The 21,893-nt window shown below is 36.6% G+C and overlaps 1 protein-coding gene and 1 pseudogene across 1 annotated transcript in view; both read left to right on the top strand.

Annotated features, from left to right (window-relative positions):
* The window catches only part of CNTNAP2 (contactin associated protein 2), a 1,976,042-nt gene that overhangs the window by 1,564,387 nt on the left and 389,762 nt on the right, over positions 1-21,893 (top strand). The window lies entirely within an intron of this gene.
* Positions 15,204-15,723, top strand: LOC110201679 (small ribosomal subunit protein uS10 pseudogene; annotated as a pseudogene).

Here is a 21,893-nt window from a genome sequence, read left to right as displayed (position 1 = left end):
CTAATCTTTTCCACTAATTCACAACTAACTCTGATTCTTAGCCAGTACCAGATAGTATTGATGATTACTGCTTTATACTATAGTTTGAGATCTGGTATTGCTAGGCTTCCTTCCTTTGTATTTGTTGTTGTTGTTGTTGTTGTTGTTGTTAATTCCCTTGATATTATCAATCTTTTGTTCTTCCAGATGGATTTTGTTGTTTTTCTGGTTTTTAATCCACTCTGCTATCCACTTCCATTTTATGGGAGAGTTCATTCCATTCACATTCACAGTTATTATCACTGTGTATTTCCCTCCATCCTATTTTTCCTCCTGTTTGTTCTCTCTCTCTCTCTCTCTCTCTCTCTCTCTCTCTCTCTCTCTCTCTCTTTCTCTCTCTCTCTCTCTCTCTCTCTCTCTCTCTCTCTCTCTCTCTCTCTCTCTCTCTCTCTCTCTTTCTCGCGCACGCCTTTCACCCTTTCCTCTCTCACTAGTATTTTGTTTCTGTCTGCCACCTTCCCTGATCTGCTCTCTCTTCTGTCAATCTCCTCTCCCCTTTACTTAATTTCTGCCCTTCCTACTTTCCTATACAGTAAGATAGATTTCTTTATTTAACTGATTGTGTATATTATTCCCTTTTTGAGCCAATATTGATGAGAATAAGGTTCAAGCGATACCCACTGCAAACCTTTTCATCTTCCCCTTCACTGTAATAGGTCTTTTGTGCCCCTTTGTGTGAAAAAATTTACTTCAGCCTACCTTCCTTCTGCATCCAGTATACTCCTCTTTCTCATCCCTTAATTATTTTTGTTTTTCCATCAAATTTACCTTATACTCATACCCTCTGTCTATGTATATTCCTTCTAGCTGTACTATTAGTGATACAATTTTTATTTGCAAGTTTCATCTTCCCATGTAGGGATGCAAACAGTTTAGATGTATTGAATCCCTTATGTTTTCTTTTCTCTTTTTACCTGTTTATGCTTTTCTCAGGGTCTTAATATTGGAGATCAAATTTTTGGCTTAATTCTGGTCTTCTCCTTGTGAAAGCTTGAAATCCCTCTATTTTATTAAATGACCATATTTTCCCTTGATGTGTTACGCTTAATTTCACCAGATCAGTGATTCTTGGTTGTAGCCCTAGCTCCTTTGCCTTCTGGAATATAATGCTCTGGACCTTCAGTCTTTTAGTATTGTAGCTTCCATGTCCTTTATAATCCTGATTGTGACTCTCCAATATTTGAATTGTTTCTTTCTGGCTACTTGAAGTATTTTTCCCTTGACCTAATATTTCTTAAATTTGGCTATGATCTTCCTTGGAGTTTTTATTTTGGGATTTCTTTCCTGAGATGATCAGTGGATTCTTTCAATGTCTGTCTTGCCCAATGGTTTTAGGACATCAGGGCAGTTTTCCTTGATCATTTCTTGAAAGTTGCTGTCCAGGTCTTCCTTTTGATTATGGCTTTCAGGTAGTTCAATGATTCTGATATTGTCCTCCTGGATCTATTTTACAGTTTAGCTGTTTTTCCCATGAGGAATTTTGGATTTTCTTCTATTTTTACATTCTTTTGAATTTGATTGATTCTTGATGTCATTCACTTCACTTCTACTTATTCAATTCTAACTTTTAAGGAGTTGTTTTCCCCCGTTAGCTTTTGTACTTTCTTTTCTATTTGACCAACTGTAGGTTTTAAAGAGTTGTTTTCTTCAGCAGATTTTTCTATCTCCTTTTCCATTTGGTCAATTTTGCTTTTTAAGCAATTGTTTTCTTTTTCCAACTGTTGACTCGTTTTTCATAATTGTCTTGCATCACTCTCATGTCTTTTCCGAATTTTTCTCCTGCCTCTCTTATATAATTTTTAAGCTCTTTTTTGAGCTCTTCCATGAGTTGTTTCTGGACTTGAGACCGCTTCCTGATTTTCTTTGGGGTTTTTCCCATAGATGTTTTGACATTGTTGTCCTCAACTGAGTTTGTGTCTTGATCTTTCCCAACACCATAATCACTTTCTCTAGTCAGATTCTTTTTCTGTTGTTGGTGTTTTTTACTCATCTTTTATGGTCTTTTCCTTTCTTTTAAAGTTGATCTCCACTCACAGGATGGAAGGAGCACTGTCTCAGGCTTCTTGTGCCAGGGGCTGCAGGTCTTGGCTGTTTACTTGGTGTTGCTGCACCAATGTTACCCTGAGATCCATGGAGGGTGCTTGTGTTTGGTGCTCTGCTGAGGGGGTGGGGTTGGGAGTGGCAAGCGCTGCTGTAGGTTGCCTGTTTGCCTGGGGCTACACTGAAACAGTTGGTGGTTCCCAGAGATGGCATCTGCCCATTGCCTTGGCTATACTGAGGTACATGGTGGGGGGAGTCCTGGTGTTGGCACTTGCCTGATCCATTGCACTGGGGCTCAGGATCTACCACTTGTTTGCCGACGCAGGGTTTGCTGCTGGCTTGCTGGGATGTTCCCTGTACTAGACTGCACTTCCCTTTTACCCAAGTGAGACAGATCTTTCCTGCCAATCTTCCAAGTTTCTTGGGCTCAAAGTTTGTTTTGCCCTGTCTTTTTGTTGGTTCTGCTGTTCCCGGATTTGTTTTGGGGTGTTATTTTATGGTTGTTTTGAGGTGAATATTGGAGAGTTATGGCAACTTACTGTTAACTCAGCCATGTTGGCTCCCAGAAGACTGATTTTTTTTTAAATTTCAATTAACAAGCAATGATTATCTCTCTCACCCCCAATTTTAAAGAAAAAACAAAACCCTTATAATAAAGATTCTTTGATTCCTTCCACCTTTTTTTTTGTTGTTGTTGTTTTACTTCATATGGTGGTGCAGTGTATAGAGCACTGGGCTTGGAGTCAGTCAAATTCAACCTTAAACGCTTGGTAGTTACGTCACCCTATACAAGTTATGTTCATAAAGCCTCAGTTTCCTCAATTGTAAAATGGGAATAATAATTCCTATCTCCCAGGATTATTGTGAGAATCAAATTAAATAATATGTGTAAAGAGCTAAGCATGATGCCTGGCAATTAGCACGCACTTCATAAATGTTTATTTCCTTCTTTTCTAGTTACCAACTCCTGTACCTCCTAACTCTGTAATATCACTTATGGTCCTTCCTTTCTGTGGTTATAAGCACTTTCTTAACTCAGGTCCTCATCATCTAAACAATTACAATAGACTATTTTTTTAATTTCTGATAGCTTTTGGTTTTACATCAACAAAGTTTCTCTTAGGGTGCTCCTTGCTCCTTCTCCCTTACTCGAGCCATCCCATAAAACAATTTTTTTTAAAAAGTATAAAATATATAACGAACTTTGTCAAATCTGTAAGAATACAAATCATTTCCCATTTGATAAATGATCAGTAGATATGGACAGGCAGTTTTCCAATGAAGAAATCAAAATGATTTATAGTCACATAAAAAAATTGCTCTAAATCATTGTTGATTAGAGAAAAGTAAATTAAAACAACCTTAAGACATCATTTTACACCTACCAGATTGGCTAAAGTAATTGAAGTGAAAAATGATGGAAGGGATGTGGAAAAATTGGGACACTAATTCATTCCTGGTGGAATTGTGAACTAACCCAACCATTTTGGAGAGCAATCAGGAATTATCCCAAAGACTTATTAAACTACCTATACTCTTTGACACAGCAATATCACTACTTGGTCTATTTCCAAAGATGATTAAGGAAAAAGGAAAATAACCTTATAAGTTCTAAAATGTTTATGGCAGCTCTCTTTATAGTGGCAAAGAACTGGAAATTGCAGGGATGCCTACCAATTGGGAAATGGCTGAACAAGTTGTGGTATATGATTATGATGGAATACTACTGTGCTATAAGAAATGATGAGATCAATGATCTTAGAAAGCATGGATAGACTCACATGAAATAATGAAAAGTGAAATGAGCAGAACCAAGAGAACATTGTATGTAGTAATAGCAATATGGTTTAAGAATGACTTTGAGGAAATAAGTTATTTCAACTATCATAAATACCCAAATTAACTATAAAAGGCATATGAAGAAAGACATTATCTGCATCCAAAGAAAGAACTGATAAATAGAAGTATGTATAGAATAATTTTACACACACACACACAGACCTGCACACACATGCACACACCTATTTGTGTCTAATGGTAGCCATCCCTAGGGCAGGTGGGGGAGCATGATAATTTTATTATATATTTGAAAGGAATTGCAAACTGTGGATAGTAAATTTGCAGTCTTATGTGCAATCACCTTTTTTTTTTATTATACTATGTTATGGATATTTTGTTTTATTCCATAAATGAAAAATAAAGCAAATTAATTTTTATTAAAAAAGAAAGAAAGAAAAAGAAAAAGGGGGGGCAGGAATCAGCAAAACCAGTCACTACTTTGAAAAGTCTGAAGACATGTATAATGTACCACATATATGTTCCTCCTTCTTTTGCAAAGGAGTAGGGTGAAGATGGACCTCATATCTCTTCTTTGGAGCCATGTTTGGTCTTTGTCATTTTATAACATTCACTTTTGATTTTTTTTGGTTGCTTTTTATGTTGCCATTGTGTATATTTTTCTTGAGTCTGTTTACTTCACTCTGCATCTGTTCATATAGATTTTTCCTTGCTTCTCTGTACTTCTCATATTCATAGTTTTTAATGCACAGTAATATTCCAAATATTCATTATATCCATTGCAATTTGTTTAGCTATTCTCCATCTTCAATAGCTTCTTATATTGCCTGTGTAATAAATTCAAATTTCTTTGACCAACCTTCAAAGCCAGAGTTCAGTTCTAACCTATTTTTTTTCCTTTTACCATACTGCCTACTTACTTTAAGATACTATAATTTCCAATCAAAGTAGACTTTCTACTCTTTCATTGATATATAATGAAACTTCACCTATCACTGTTTTGGCTTATACTCTTTTGTATGTCAGGAATACCCAACCCCTCCCACCAGCCCTCACTTGTTGAAATTCAATTGTCAAGATTATTCTCAAATGTTACCTTCTCTAGGGAGCTTTTCCTGATCCCCCAGTCAGAAATAGTCTTTCCTTCCTCAGAACTCTCATATCACTATCTTTATACCTTTCTAATAAACTTATCATATTCTAGTTGCTGTAATGCTTATTTATGTATATTTCCTGCCTTCTCTGGGCAACTAGTTGGCATAGCAGATAGAGTGCTAGATATGGAGTCAAGAAGACCTGAGTTCAAATCCCCCCCCATGAGCTTAGTATCCATAGAAACCTGGGCATATCATTTAATCATTCAGCTTCAGTTTCCTCATCTGTCAAATAAAAATAAAAATAGAATTTAATGGGAGGATTTAATTTGATGGGAGGATCAAAAGAGATGAAAAATATGAAGTGCTTTGCAAGCCTGAAAGCAACATATAAATCATCATCATCATCTACAAGATTTTTTTTCATTTTTTTGTCTCCCCAAACCCAGAAACATGCCTGGCACATAATAAGTACTTAATAAACTTAATAAATAATAAATAAGCTTAATAAAAATAATAAAAATAAATAAATGATTGATTTTGAGCTCCACAAAAAAAGGATCCTCTTATTTATCATTGTATTTTCTGTTGTTTATCACAGTGCTATGCATGGAGTATGTGCTTTAATACATGTTTATGAAATCGAATTTTGATGCATTGAACTTTTTGTTAAATATTTGTTAGAATCAGAGAATCTTAGAGTGTTCCAGTTGGAAAAGGATCTTAAATGGTCACTCATGTTTTAGAAACCTTCATTTTACAATTAGAGAAACTGAGAACCTCAAAAGATAAATTGAATTGCCCAGGTCACCCAACTAATGAGTGTAAAACCTAAATTCGGTAGCCAGCTTTCCTGGCACCTGATTCAGTATGATTCTAAAAACAACCTGCAATTTTTGTAATTTGACAAAACAAATGTTTACTTCATTCTTGAAACCTAATGTTTACTCTAAATAAGATACCACATATAAAGTGCTCTATGAGCTCTCAAGCTCTGTGTAATTTTCATTTATTATTTTTTTAATGTTTAGAAGGTCATTGGATCAAAAATGCACAACTGGAAGGGACCATAGAAATTATATAATCCATCTCACCCTCATTTTCAGGTGAGGAAACCAATACCCAGGAAAATTAAGAGTCTTGTCTAAGTCACACAAGTAATAGGTAGCAAGTTAAGATTTGAATGCAACCATTTTGACTCTCAATTCAAATTTATTTCCACAAGGAGTTAAGTTCTGTTCCTTAATCTGGTAAGATTAAAAGTCTTGTTCATTTTGTACGTATGAAAAAAAAATTCCCATCCAAATATTTTACTTTTTGTATTATGCTCAAAGGACATAGAAAAGAGTTGAGTGGAGAAAATCTTTTCCATCATATTCTTTCTGCACAGACCTTGACTGAATTTCATGGACCACCTGATTTCCTCTCTCATAATAGTAAATATCACATGCTAGCAAGAGTATCTTATGTATTGTTCATCTTTTGGCTCATCTGTTATAAAGGCTCATCTGTTGCATGCAATTTAGCCTCATTTAAAGAGGAGAAAATGACAAATTTTTGTCCTTTTTAAGGAGACACTTGTTAGAAAGAGACAAGCAGCCAAATGCCTCAGCTGTTTTCAAAGCTGCCCTTCAGCATTTTATGACATCCATCAGTTTCTAGCACTCACACACATTATAGATTTTATTATTTAATATCTTTCCCATGTGCTTCAATTGATGGAAAAATTTGCTCTATTTTTTTAACCAAGTAAACATTTACATTTTGATAGAGAAATGCTGTTGATAAAGTGTAGTTTATTCTTTGCAGGGAACCCAGGGCCTATATAGTTTTGCCTTCAGAACAAATGAATTATTTCTAATGATGGAATATTTTGTAGAATTTATTCTGATTATCCACCAAAAACATCTAAAAATGATCATTTTTTCAGAGTTGGAAGTCTGTGACCAGTGTTACTTGGGTTCAGTGATGATGATGATGATGATGATGATGATGATAAATGAGAGCTAACATTCATATAGTCTTGCAAATTTTGCAAAACACTATGTAATTATTATTTTATCCCCATAAGGAGTCATTAGCTTTCCTAACAGAGTACATGGCATAAAGTTGGTACTTATTAAATGTTTGTTATCTCCATTTTCAGATCTATGCTTTGTGATGTTTATGGCATGAGATCAAAGATCTAGATCTGGAAGGGATTTCAGGGATTATTTGGTTCAAAACCCTCATTTTCCTTTCAAGTCTTGTAAATGGTTGAGGAGAGTGAAAGGCAGAGGATTGGAATACCCTACCTACTTTACTCAAGGTCTAACAAGGAAATTCTGAAAGATATTATTTATGATCCCAGAAACTATGGAGCCATCTGAGACAGGTAGGCACTTATTTGTAAAGTTGTAATTGAGGAGAGATGGAGAGAACTAGCTGGTTTTAAGAGTGAAAGCAAAAGTGAACAAGAATTCAAAACCACATAGGTTAAGCTGATAGTAATTAGTATGTATTCTCAGTGAGTTCTGCCTCTAAATGTCCTGGCCATTGCTAGGGGCTGGCCTTAAGTTATTCTCTCAAGGGAGAAATCAAAGGCCCTTTGATAAAGGTACTTATAATTTTCCCTTTGAGATTCTGTATATGAATTCCAACTCAAATTCTACAAGGAAGACGAGAACAAAATTCTTATATAGAAAGATCTTAACCAAGTGTAATTTTTAATATCATGAAACACATAATCTTTCTCTAGCAAGCAATATCACTTGTAAAGGAAAAAATTTTAATAAGCAAATATGTGTTTATATCATAAGAAAAGTCAGAGCAACCACAAACCAGACACTTTGAAATGAACTTGGATAGTAATTTTTAAATGGACCTTCCCATATCCCAGAATCCTCCCAGGGTCAAAGCACTAGATACTGTACACCAAAAAGAAAACTTTAATAATAACAAAAAGGCAGTGTTGACAGGAGTAATCAGAATTGATAGCCCAGTATCTCACAGTGTAACCATTATTACTATAGATTAATTTCTACTGTCTACTGATCTAATAGCTGTTATGCGGTATATCCACTGCCCTGGGCTGGTTAAAGATCCCATCTGTAGTTCCTAAGCTTGCGTTTTAGAATCACACACATAGAATCTTTGATATGGAAGGAATCTTAAACCTCTCCTGCAGTTATGGCTCAGTACACACTTGGCTGCTCGCCCAATAAAACTACAGATTGTTTCATGATATCTATAGCTTTCTATAGGAAGCAAATAAAATTTGTAGTGGAACCTGTGACTTCTTTCCAAATCTAGTAATTGATTAGCTTTGTATTAATAGAATTCAAACTGACTTTCAATTATCAGAAAAGGGAACTTCTTGAGACCATCAGACCTAGTCAATGTTCAGTCACCTCCAGGCATGTTAGCCATATTTAAACTGAAATAGATGACCAGTTTTAGCCAGTGGGGTATACTGGTAAGAGTGTTGGACCTGAGATATCACCCCTGGTGTGAATTCTGAGTCATACTCAATAGCTACCTGAAACTCAGTTTCCTCATCTGTAAAAATAAGATTAAATTTCTTATTCTACCTTGGCCTAGGGCTAAACTGAGGAAAACATTTTGTAAACTGCTAAACACTGCAGAAAGGTAAACTATTATTATCATGAAGTACAGGAATAAAGATAAATCATTCTCTAAAGCTTAGATTGCTGACTCCACTGACTTCACTATCATTGACTTTATCCTTAGAAGGGATAACCATTGTTTCACATAGCCTCAGTGTCCTAACCCAAGCAAGAAAACCCTGATTACTTAGGGCTTGGTACACCAAACAAAAATGGTACCCCATTTTACTTTTTAGAAAACTTCAAGTATTATTAATGCCTTTTCCTTATCATAATAAATTCCAGATATCACCCCACCACCACCACTTTCCTGCCTCCCTCTTCTTTGGATCTTTCCCTTTAAAAGTTTTTGTTTTTCTTTTTCTTTTTTTAACCAGTTCAGTAAAGCCAACTGATACACTAACTGCATCTGGTGGGATATACAACATTCCACATTAGTGAACTCTCAGCTAACAAAAAAAAAGGGGGGGAGTTGATTTTTTTTACATCTTTCCAGTATGAAGATTCATAATTATAATTACACAGAATTCAGTTTTGATTTATAGGTCTTTTCATTTACATGGTTGCAGGTTTTCCCAATTACTGGGTGTCCTGTAGTTCCCACAGAAAATGATTGTATGAAAAGTTTGGTTTGTATAGGACCATTTTCCCTGTCTTTGACTTACTTCACAATTGCATCCTTGGGGTAAAACATATGAATAGCTGTCACTTTTCCCCACATAATTTCAAATTGTTTTCCAGAATTTCTGGCCTAGATAATACTTTCACCAATATTGTATTAATACTCTTATCTTTCAACAGCTGCTCTGTTAATTATTTTTATCTTTGCCAATTTTCTAGATGTGACATGAAAACTTAATTGATTTAATTTATATTTATAAATGCAAAGACCTATTAGGAATAGACTCTTGATCTTTTATATTTGTAGTAATTCCCTAGACATTTTGAATACCAGAAATTTTTTATAAAGATTAAATACAAACATTTTACCTGATCAACAACTTACTTTTTATCCGGGCCAAATTAAATTTATTTGTGAAAAAACTATTAAATGTTTCTGTTTTGTCTTTTATGATCTTTTCTAGCCCTTCTTTAGTTAAGAATTCTCTCCTATTCATGGTCTTTATTTTTTAAAAGAAATCATATGACTTTTTTGTTTAGATCACATATTCACTTGGAATTTATTGGGGCATATGGCATAAGATGCTGTTATAAACCTTTTTTCACCTTAATATTCTCCTTTCTGGTTTTCTAGCACTTCTTGTCCAATAGGGCATCCTTCCCAAAGTAATTTATTTTCTTAGGCTTGTTGAATACTGGACTTCTGATTTCAATTGTTTCTGATCCTTGTTTATCTAGACTATTTCACTGATCTTTTCCTTTAACCAATAAAAAAAAAGTTGATGATTACTGACTTGTGATATACTTGGAGGTCTGAAATTATTATTCTTCCTTCACTCCTATTGTTTTCTTTATCACCCTTGAGACTCTAGACCTTTTTCTCCAAATTTATTTTTATATTATTTTTCTGACTTTAATTCATTGACAACTTGATTGGTAGAGGATTAGTTGGTAGAGTACTATAAATTAATTGATTATTTTGTCATGGTCCAACCATAAGTAATGAATGTCTCAGTAACTATTAGCCTGTCCCTAATTCTGTAGAGTGTTTTACAGTCATGTGTGCCTGTGTCTTAAGTCTTTGTAGATTAACTGCCCAATTATTTTATCCATTTTTATATTTATTTTGAATTGAGATACCCTTTCTATCATTTCACCTTGGTCTTTGTTCTTTCTACATGGAAATAATGAGAATTTTTGTGGATTTATCTTATATCTTGTTACTTTACTGAAGTTACTCATTGTTGCAGTTAATTTTGTGGTTGATTTTCTGGATTTTTCTAAATAAAGCATCATGTCATCTGCCAACAGGAATTTCTTCTCTTTGCCACTGTTTCGGCTTTTAATTTATGCCTCTTGTCTTACTAATATTTCTAATATTCAAGAACTATGTGAAATATCATTTTACTTCTATTGGGAACTAGCTAGGTATGAAAAAATTACCCAGTGCTATCAATGGCATGTTTCCAGAAGTACCATTGTACTTGAACCATGTCTTTACAGTGCTCACTGTCTAATAGACTCAAAACCCCTACACCTTGGCTTTGGGGTTACATATGCAAATTTAGTTACTAAATTTTAGTACTAATTTAGTAACTAAATTTTAGTTACTAATTTTAGTTACTAGTACTAACTTCCTGCTAAACTCCCTCTGCCTTTCCTGCCAATTTTTGTCCAAAGGCATCAGCCTTTTTTGGGTACTCAGCTTTGGGAGAAGGAAAGAGGAAACAGAAGGAGTCTCTTTATTTAGTGCTATAGGCAGCTTTCAGAGACTCTAAGTTGGAGAAAAGGTGAAAACTCGATTTGTTAGAGGAAGGCTTCCTCATTTTGGTGTTCCCTATAATAATGAAAACCTGGAACTAGTTCCTTCCCTTTCCTCATTTTATTTTGTTTAGGAATGTTTGCCCACAAAGCTATCACTTTCTTCCTAGGTTTATGAAATCTAAGAAGCACTCAGACCTTTGACTCTAGTAGAAGGCATTACCAGCATACATACCATCACACCTCCAAGGTTGTTCTTCAGAATTCTCTTCAGAGAGGAGAGATTCTAAGAATTGCAAGTCATAGATATCATTTGGGTTTGTGACATTGAACCTATACACAAGCCTACTGCGAACCACTGGACCCACTAAATTTTATTGGTTGAAGAAGAAAACAAGGGAATCTCAAGGTCATATCCCAAATACGTGCTCAGATTCTTGTGCTCTAGTAGGTCTGAAAAGATAGTAGCACCATTTCTGATATCAGAGCTTTCAAGGGGAAACACACACACACACACACACAGAGCAAAAAAAAAACCAAACCTGTTTTCTAGATTAGTGAACTTGCTAGTAGGGACACAAAGGACCTATGAGATCCTTTAAACCAGGCAAGGGCACATTTTAGCACTGTGATTTGAGACTCTTTTATCACTTTCTTGTGACCTTGCAACAGTGTACTAACATCTTTCTACTGCCCTCACTGGGCTCTCCTTCATGCCAAAAGTCTTAAAGGCCATAAAGTCTGATGTGCTTGGAAAGTGCTTCTGAGCTCACCCAGAGACTCGTTTCTTATAAAATGTATAACAGCCTGTAAATTGAATGGAAGGAGTTTGGTGAACATATACAGCTTTATTCCCACACTATTAGTAGCATATAATCGAAGAAGCTGTGAGGTTCATATTTTTTTTCTTAAAGGTTTTACACAACATCTATAAAGCTGACACCAGCCCAAGTCAGGGGGAAGGTTGTTTTGTTTTTTTCCCCACAATGTGCCAATATAACCTCATCCTTGCTTCAGGAGCACAATTTCTTTTTGTACAAACATGGTTATTATTTCTTTAAAGAATAGAGGACAATATCTCTAGGAAAAAAGACAAAGTCCCAGTTGATTGTTATTACTAGTAAAAGGCCACATAACTGACACTTTCCCCTAATCTTTTCCATCCTTTAAGACCTAGCTCTAACGTGTACTACAAGTAACCTTCCTTGTTCCTCCCCTTGCCTCCCAACACACACACTACCAGAAGTTATATCATCTTTGGGTTCTCAAAGTACTTTTTAAAAAAAATGTATTTTCATCCCATGCTTTTAGAGTAATTTCATTTCTATTTAACGAACATTTTAAGCGCCTATCATGTGTAAGATGCCTGCTTGGCACTAGAGATACAAAGGCATAAATAAGAGTCCTACCTTCAAAGAGTTTATATTCTGTGATGGAGGAAGGGGAGAGAAACCTATACACAAATAAGTAAATATATGGTAACAACAAGAGGGAGAAAATATTAGCTTCTACAGAATTGGGAAAGACTTCATGAATCAGGTAGAACCTGAGTTGTACCTTAGAGGAAACTAGCAATAACCAGAAATAGGAATGAAGATGGAGTTCAGTCAAAGTGGAACATCATTTCGACATTAAAGCAGGAGAAGGAATGTTGTGTTCAGTGAAAAACTAGCTAACTAAGCAATTTGATAACTATGTACTATGTACCATGTACCAGGCACTATAGTAAGTTCTGGGAATCCAAAGAAAGGCAAAAAACGGTCTCTTGGGTATTTTTGTGGGGGGAGGGAAGGAGTAGAAAAAAGGAGAAAGAGATAAAGAGAAGGAAGAAGTGAGATTGATTGGGGAAGGGGTAGGAGGGAATTAACTATCAGGTCAAGGACTTTATCCTCAATTTAATAAGAAGCCTAAAAGATTTCTTCAGTCTAGGGAGATGATATGGCTACATGTATGTTTTAGAAACTTCATTTTGAAGATATATTGTGAAAGGGAAAAGGCAGGAAAACAGGAAGAAAAGTAGCTATTGCAATAGTCCAAAAAGAGGCAAGATTACTTTGAGTAGAGGCTATGTGAGGAAGCATATGATGACCTATGGGAGAGATCTGATCAGAGTAATATTGACAAGATTTGTTAATTGATTGGTCATGGGGTTGAGGGAGAGGGAAGAGTCAAGGATGATTCTAAGGTTGTTTGTTTATATACAGATCTTTTCGGCCCTGTTAGACTATAAACTCTAACAACAAAGGGAGGTAGTAACTTGGATGAACAAGATTTCTAATTAGAAGAATGGATTTCAAACCCTGGCTCTCTTTCTTTCTGCCTGTGATGGATACCTCTCTTTACCAAGTAGAGCACACTGCCTTGCACACACAGTTGGTGCTCAGTTAATGGTTGCTGAATTGAAATTCACAGCAAGTCCTACACTTTAGTCTCTGAAATTGAAATTATAAGCAGCTTTGCCTCTTAGTTAAAATACTCTTCCAATTCTGTGGTAAAAAGGTTTTGTTTTGTTTTTTAGAAAGAGGAACTAATGACTTGGTTTGTCCTTTTGTCAGTGCTTCCAGATTATTTTAACCATTTTTTTGAGTTGAATTCATAGCTGCTTCTGTAAGATATAATAGAGAAAGGAAGGAAGGGGATGGGGAAAGGGAGGGGTCAAAGGAAGGAAAAACAGAAGGGTAGTGGGAAAAAAATCAATGGAAGGAAAAGGATAAGGGAAAGGAAAGGAAGGATCTTAAAGGAATACTGTTTTTTGACCCTTCTCTTGGGAATTTCTCCTATTTGCAAAGAACAGAGTATATGTTCCCATGATTTCAATGGTCTTCTTTCCATTCAAAGTAAACCCAGAAATGTTTGTAGTGAAAGCTATAATTAAACAGATTAAGTGCAGCCAAGTGACTGCTCAGGATGTAAACAGAACAAATAGCAAATAAAGTAGAAGCCAATTTTCAATAAACTTGAAAGCAAGGGGAAAACTAGGTAAAATTCTGTACTAGAGTTTTATGAAACTCCCTGGAGCCATCTGCACATAAATCACTGAAACTTTCACAAGAAAGGACTTAAGTAGAGCTCAAAATACAGAAATAACTGGATTTACCCAACTGATTGACAACAAAACTTTCTTGGCTTTTACCTCCTATGCAATTATTGTCCTTTCCAAAATGATGTCAATGAGTGCCGTAACACCAATTCTTTAGAGTTACAAGAAAGGATTTTTGCCAACCCAGATGCTCTGGCCTCAGGCCAAGGTGAGAATGATCGGAAATTTATTTGGGCTGATGAGTGAGTTGAATGCATGTGCAGAGCCCACCTCAATGACCTTAAAGATATCATCCTGTTCCTTGATATTGGCCTCTCTGAGTAAATCAGATCTTTTCACATCTTTATGGAACTTTAAACTCTTTGCTAGAACCCATGTCTATCCCTTGACTGCATATTGACACCTCTTCCACAGCCAAATAGTGGATTGAGCAGGTTTACTAGATATGGATTTTTTCAATAGCATACAGATTGTTGAACAATAGACTGTATCTATAACAGGCAGCAGCAAAACTCTCAACAAATAAGTTAATCTTTTGTTAAGAATTTTGTTTCCTCTTAATCTTAAATGAATCATTTTTCTTTTTGGGTTGGGAGTGATGGCAGTGGGGAAAGCTATTTTTAATATTATCATTAATGGCACCTTTGATTCTAGTTCTGCATTTTTATTGGAAATTTTCCATAATGATCCTTTACTTTTTAATTCCTTTGCCTTATTATCAGACTAATTAGATTTTAAAATTGCGTATATATTACATGAATTTTGGCTTTTCAACTTTTATATGCATGATGTAATGGTTCTGCTACTGAAGTTGATATGTACCAATAACGGAAATTTTTTAAAAAGATTTTATACTAGCCTGGTAGGAGTGAAAAAAAAGCATTGACTCTGAAATCAGCAAGACTTGGATTCAAATTCTGCCTTTGACCTTAGTACTGTGATTTTGGGAAGTTTATTTAACTTTTCTGGGTCTTAGTTTCCTCATCTATAAAATGACTAGATGGTCTGTGAGGTCCCTTCTATTTCTATATCTATGATTCTAGATCCTAGGATCCATGTTTCCTTGTTGTATGTCATTCTTCCACTGAAACAGGTTAAAACCCATCCAAACCTTAATAATAAGTCCTCATAAATTGTTGTGGCACCCAAAACATTCATTGGTAGGTGCCTAACCTTTTATTAAGAATATATCGACTTGCTCTTGGTGAAGGTGTCGCCCCTGCAGCCGCGTGGAGCCGGCAGTAGCTGCCTCTCCTCCTCCTGACTCACCGCTGTTCGCTCTCACCGAGGAATAAGTCGGTCAGGAAGCCGCTCCATTGCCATGGCATTCAAAGACACCGGCAAGACCCTCGTGGAGCCCTAAATGGCCATTCACCGGATCCGTATCACCCTCACCAACCTCAACGTGAAATCCCTCGAGAAAGTGTGTGCTGACCTAATCAGAGGAGCCAAAGAAAAGAACTTGAAAGTGAAGGGACCTGTTCGAATGCCCACTAAGACACTTCGAATCACAACTAGAAAAACTCCTTGCAGTGAAGGTTCAAAGACTTGGGATCGGTTCCAGATGAGAATCCATAAATGCCTTATTGATTTGCACAGTCCTTCCGAAATTATTAAACAGATCACTTCTATCAGCATTGAACCAGGTGTAGAAGTTGAAGTCACCATTGCAGATGCCTAACCAATCATCTCTTTTAATAAATTGATGGCAACTATTAAAAAAAAAGAGAAAGAATGTATGGACTTAACTGTATCTATCTCAGAGACTATTATCACATTTGTCCACAAGGCAGAGAATTTATCAAGTTAACAACTTATATATCTCATTCTTTAAAATATCTTGTATGTAAAACTCAATCACCTAGCATTTACTAAATGCCTACTATGTAACAAACTGGGGATACCCAGACAATAGAGATACAGGCTCTGCTTTAAAGGAATTAATAGTCAATAACAACAGCTTCCTTTTCTGGGCACTCACCTTACTGCTATAGCCAGCACAATCCCTTTTCCCATTTTAGCTGCTCTGTGTAATCCCTGTCACCTCTCCAACTCTGCTGGAACTTCTATCCCCTTTGTTCTTCACTTTAGCTCTTTCCCTCATTGAATGTCTTCAATAAACGAATTCAGTTCACCAGACCTGTACAAAATGCTTCCCAAGACAGTAATCATTTCCTGATACGATTGTTCAAATGTTTATTCTTTGAAAAATCTTAGAGAATAAGAGGTACCATGACAGTAGACAAAGATATCTCAGTTTTCAAAAAAGGAAGGAAAGTGGTTAGCGTAGATTACTGGCAAAGTTCTAAAATTTGTTCTTAAGGGGATGGCTTTTGTGCACAAAGAAAGAGAATAGATAATCACCTCAAATGAGCATAGTTTCTTTAATAACAAGTCATTCTAACATAACCTCAGTTCCCTTTTAGCCAATATCACTAGAATATGGGAGATTAAGGGAATATCTCAGATATCATGTACTTGTAGTTCAGCCAGTAATTTAGCCAGATTTGTTATTATATCCTTGTGGATAAGGTGGAAAATGGAGAGTAGGTGAGAATTTTGTTAGATTCAAAACCAGTTGAATTACTGAAATCAAATAATGATGATTAATGGATCAATGTCAACCTGAAGGAAGGTCTATAGTGGAGATTTCTGTCTTTGCCGTCTTTCACACAACATTTTCATCAGTGCCTTCAATAAAGGTATAGATGTCATAAGGCTGGGAGAGAGATCCCAGAAGATCTTAACAAGCTAAAGCAATCAATGCCCTAAGGGTAATAAAATGAAACTTAGTAGAGATAAATGTAAAGTTTCATACTTGGATTAAAAACAAAACCCCAGTTCACATAGATGCATGTTATTTAACCTCTATAGAGCTCATTTTTCTCATCTGTAAAGTGATGTGAAGAGGGGAAAATTAAACGGCCTATAAAATCTCCTTTACCTCTGAATCCTATAATTCCACATTAAGCTACTCCTGGGTCACCTCTTTATTCCCAAGTCAAGATAAGGCCTCTTTGATCCTCAATCAATCCTTGCTGATGCTGAAGACTTCTGTTGACATCTTCTCACATCCACTGCCTTTGAAGATCCCTGTATACATCTGCTATAAATTATGAATGGAGAGGTACTGCATATTGTTATGAATACATTGTGGGAAGATAGGTTACTATCATCAGGGTTCATAATTTTGTCTTTTTCCACTATAGAGTTGGGCCTCAAAATGTTGTCCTAAAGAAGATATAAAAAGGTGATTTTTGGTATCATTAGCTCTGTAGTTAAGCTACATTATAGATTAAATTAGCTTTTGTACATTGACCTAACAATTATTGTCTTACAGGAAAATGGGATTCTAAATTCAGAGCAACAGATTAATAAATGAAGTTTTCAAACACATCCTGTGCAGAAGTTGGAAAAAGCCTATACTCTAATCTAACATTGTTTTAACATTATTTCTTTAACATTATTTTACATCGGAAACCCTAACATGAATTAGAAAGCTTTGTAATAGATTTCCTGGCTACATATGCCTAGCATCACTTTATCTCAGTACACCAATGCTGGGTGTCCCTTCTCCCCATGCTTCTTTACATTGGTAACCACTCTCCCTATGCCTTTCACCTTGGATTCTGCCACTGACCTCTGCTGTCAAATCATGCTGCCACCTCCCTCAGGAGACTGTCACTATAGCATCCTTCATCTCAATGTTCTGTTCTACCCCCTTCTACCCTCCACAAGCCACTGCAGAAGTGAGGTCTAAACTGGCTTTTGCTCTAGCAGATTGTAGCCAGACCATACACTAGTGCTATCTCCTACTGTACACACACACACACACACACACACACACACACACACACAATTGGTTTTTACTCCAGGTTATAAAATGTCTTCTTACAGCTCTAGTTAAGTAGACTAATAAGGAACATCACGAAATACTGGACAGGAAGCACTCTTTGGAGCCAAGAAGACCTTATTCAAGTCCTGACATATACTGACTGTGTGACCCTAGGCTCAACCTTGCATTGCTACCTTTCTTAAGACTCTAAGATGCAGAGAAGCTTCAGGTCTACTTTGGAAGAAGAAGAAGTTTCCCAACATTCTATACTCAATTTGATGTCAAGAGGCAATATCTTCTATAAAATAATGAGCTTACACTTTATTATCTGGAGTTTTGTTTTGTTTTGCTTTTAATAGAATTAAATCTATTCAAATCACTTTGGGGGAGGGGATTCATGCTTTTGGCCAGTTTTTTTGCTTCCTATACATTCTAAACCATATTGACCACCCAGTGGAGACATTTTTGATCAAAAGGTATTGTTGCTGCCACCCTCCTCCCATTCCTGCCAACAAAAGGGGCAGGGAGGAATGTTGACATTATCCACAACTTCTTTTTGCCCACAAATTAGCAGCAGTAACTTGTGAGTAAGCTGAAATCAAGGGGCTCACAGCACTGAAATTCATTAGCAAAACATCACAGAAACTGGCTCAGCACAGCTTGAAGAACTCAGCAGAGAAACTAATCAAAGAGAGAAATAAAACTGAGTGGTTGAAGTAGAGTAAGCACTTTGACTAGGAGCAGTTTAGGAATGTCCTCAACCTCCCCCCATAGCACCACTGCACTGGAAATGAGAACATGCAACAGATGAAAGGATGTCTTTCATAATTAAAACAGGCACATCAGAGATGGGCAGTTCTGAATAAAGAAAAATGAGTGGTTGGTGTGCTTGTCTCTCAGAGCTGCTCAGGCAACATCTTCTATTATTATTTATTATTTGCTGGGCACCAACCGTGTTACATTGTGGCACATGATGGCACAGCACAAAAGAGCCTGGCTTCTGCCCTGAGACTTGTAGTATCTAAGCTGGCAATTGTTCTGAGAGGAAATGCTTTATTTAAAATGGCAGTGTGCATGACTGCCTCTGTGTCTGATAGGAAATACCTAGGTCATTAGCATAAAGTTACCTCCACTATTTTACTCTTCAATTTGTAGAACATCAGATAGTATTCATAAGAAACTGATGCAAATAGGCTTGCCTGTCAGGCTTTCACAAAAATTTTAATAGGATTTTATTGTATCAGATTTGTAAACAGTTATCTCTTCCATGCTGAGCTGGTTGCCCCTACTTTCCTAAGGTTCCTTTTGTAGAGTTTTCAACTTAAGAAACAGGAAATCACCTTCCTGCCGAGAAGGCAGAGCAAAGTGGTGTCTACTCTGAACACAAAGATGTGGGAGAGCTCTCTGTAACATGTGTATCCATACAGAGCAGGCATTTGTGATACCCAAATGGCTGGCATTCATTCTTCTGCAAACACATCCTTGAAACTCTTACTGTGTTCTCAATGACCCCCGATGGCATTTCTCATTAGTGCTTTTGTGCGGAGATGGCCAAGCTTGCTCTAACTGGTTAAGAAGGCAAACTGGTGCTGGTTTGTGCAAATAAGGCACCACACTTCTAAATTCTGAGCCACTCTAGAGCCAATGCAGCTGAGGCTCATCTTTAAAAAGACGGTTTTTATCTGCTGCTGACCCTTCTATGTGTCTCATGCTTTGCTACATTCCAAAAGGAATGTTTTTATTCCAGGATTTCTCTCCAGATCAAAGAGATCAGGTATTATTTGGAGAAGATTTCTGTTCAGAAACAAGTTAGACCCAATGGTGGAGAGGTAGTCCGATGGAGTGGAAAGAATGTTTTATTTGGAGTCAGAGGACCTAGGTTATAATTCTAGATCTGCAACTGACTGTATGACCTTGGGCAAATTACTTAACCTCCATAGACCTTAATTCCCTCGTCAGTAAAATGAGAGGGTGTGAACACTAAGATCACTTCCAGCTTTAAATTTGTGAGCCTGTGAACAATAGGAAGATTTCAGAATAGGCATATGCAGATTAGTAATTTCAAATCTCTTTTCCTAATTTCAGGGATTCAGGGGTGATTGGGGCTATTTTTAGAATCCAAGCTCTGATCTTTTCCAACTCCCTATTCCCATTTTAGCCACATATATCATCAGAGCTTTGTGAAGGATATTGCTTATTCAAATTCACATTTTAAACACTTGTTACATCTAAAATAACATCTGTGTTTTTTAAATTAACATACAGAGGAACTTTTTGGGGGGCTCAGGTATCAACTATCATTTCATTTTAAAACACACAGTTCTGATTACTTTCTTCTCTGTACTGAGCAAAGGAAAGATAGCTTTATGATTTCAGAAGCAGTGATGAAGAAAGATAAACCATCCTTAACACTTGTCTGTGAATCTCCTTGCCTACTACTGAAATATCCTTGAAGCTCCCTATAATCCTGAAGAGGTATCTGTTCATAACTGTTCTTCCCATTGACCTTTGCATAGAGGTCATGGCACTTGCCACAGACCAGCACTGCTGGCTTGGCTCTTTCTGATCCCCTTTGCCTGATTTGGGGTGCTTAAGGTGTTCTGCTGCTTTGACTGACCTTCTTGAATATTCAGCTTCCTCTGTAGACACCTATGACAGCTCTTCAACTGGTGTCACCCAGTAGGGGAACATATGCCCTATTGAAGCTAACTTCTATTCTCATTTTCATTTTTTCCCTTACCAAACTATGTCTTTGGCTTTTCTGTGAAAAGATTTGAGAGCTAGCAAAGATAGCAAGATGAGTGAAAGGAGACAAACCACAAGGCTCGTTTTCAGCATTTCTAAGAGAGAAATGTAAGGAAGCAAAATAAGGTGGGAAATGGAATGCGATATAACATGAGTTGTTTTTTGTTTGTTTTTTAAATTCCCATAGGTCCCTGTTTACAGCATTTTAATTGTAAGAATTAGACTAGAGGGTGACTAATTGATGAAAGACTTTGTGGAAAATTATTCCTATCCCTTCTTGTGCAATTGATGCATGTAATTAAAGCTTTTTTCTGTTTATTTTTCCTCAGTGCCCAGAATCATGCTTTTCCAAAATGCATTTGGGTCAGTGCTCAGCTAGAAACCCAGCAAAACGCACATATACTCACACCATAGTTGAATTCATTTGAAATTAGGGGGGAGAAGGAGGAACATAGGAATTTTTTCTCTCAAAACCAGTTAACATCCCCTGCGTTGCAGTGATGCCTACACTGTGAATAACTGATAAGACCTTTTCATGGAAGGTCAGAATAAATTAAGCAATATCAATTCGACAGAGAAATCCTAGCACTACGGACAGTGAAAAGACCACTTGCCTTATGTTTTCCTGCTTTGCCAGTGGAACTCATAAGATAGACTGTTCTTCAATGTTGAGGGAATATTGCTTTTCTTTTTATGTTCATTTGTTAGTCAGCAAACATTTATTAAACATTCACTCCATTGGGCTCTGATGGCTCTGGAGGAGAGAGTGAGGCTGATAACTTTGCAAAGCTCTGCCTCACTTAAATCCAATTCACTCTCAAGTCAAGACATCACCCTCATGATGTCATTGGTCCTCTTCCAGAATGAAGGACAAACAAGAAAAACAAAGTCATCATGTGCCAGGTACTGCACTGAGCACTTAGAATGCAGCTTTAGCAGTCCTTCTCAAGAAATTTGTATTCTAATAGAGAAGACAAGACACAAATAACTAGGAACACACAAGTTATATACAGAGTAGATGAATGGTCATCTGAGAGGGTAAGGCATGAGCCCTTGAGGACCCAGGAAAGGCCTGTAAAAGGTGAGATTTAAACTGAATTTTAAATGAAGACAGGGAAACTAATAGTTGGAAGTGAGAGGGCAAAGCATTCCAGACATGTAGGATTGCCGATGCAAAGGCAAAGAGATAGAGTGCCACATGCATTGAAGAGTAGGTAAGCCGGTGTAACTGGGTCATAGATTTTGTGGAGGGGCTAAGTTGCGAAGAGCTTAAATGCCACCAGGGAAATTTATATTTGATCCTGGAAATAATAGGG

Source organism: Phascolarctos cinereus, unplaced genomic scaffold, assembly GCF_003287225.1.
Source record: "Phascolarctos cinereus isolate Bilbo 61053 unplaced genomic scaffold, phaCin_HiC Scaffold_1;HRSCAF=81, whole genome shotgun sequence".
NCBI classification, from domain to species: domain Eukaryota; kingdom Metazoa; phylum Chordata; class Mammalia; order Diprotodontia; family Phascolarctidae; genus Phascolarctos; species Phascolarctos cinereus.
Note: the sequence above shows the minus strand (reverse complement) of the source record. Positions and strands in the feature narration are given on the sequence as shown.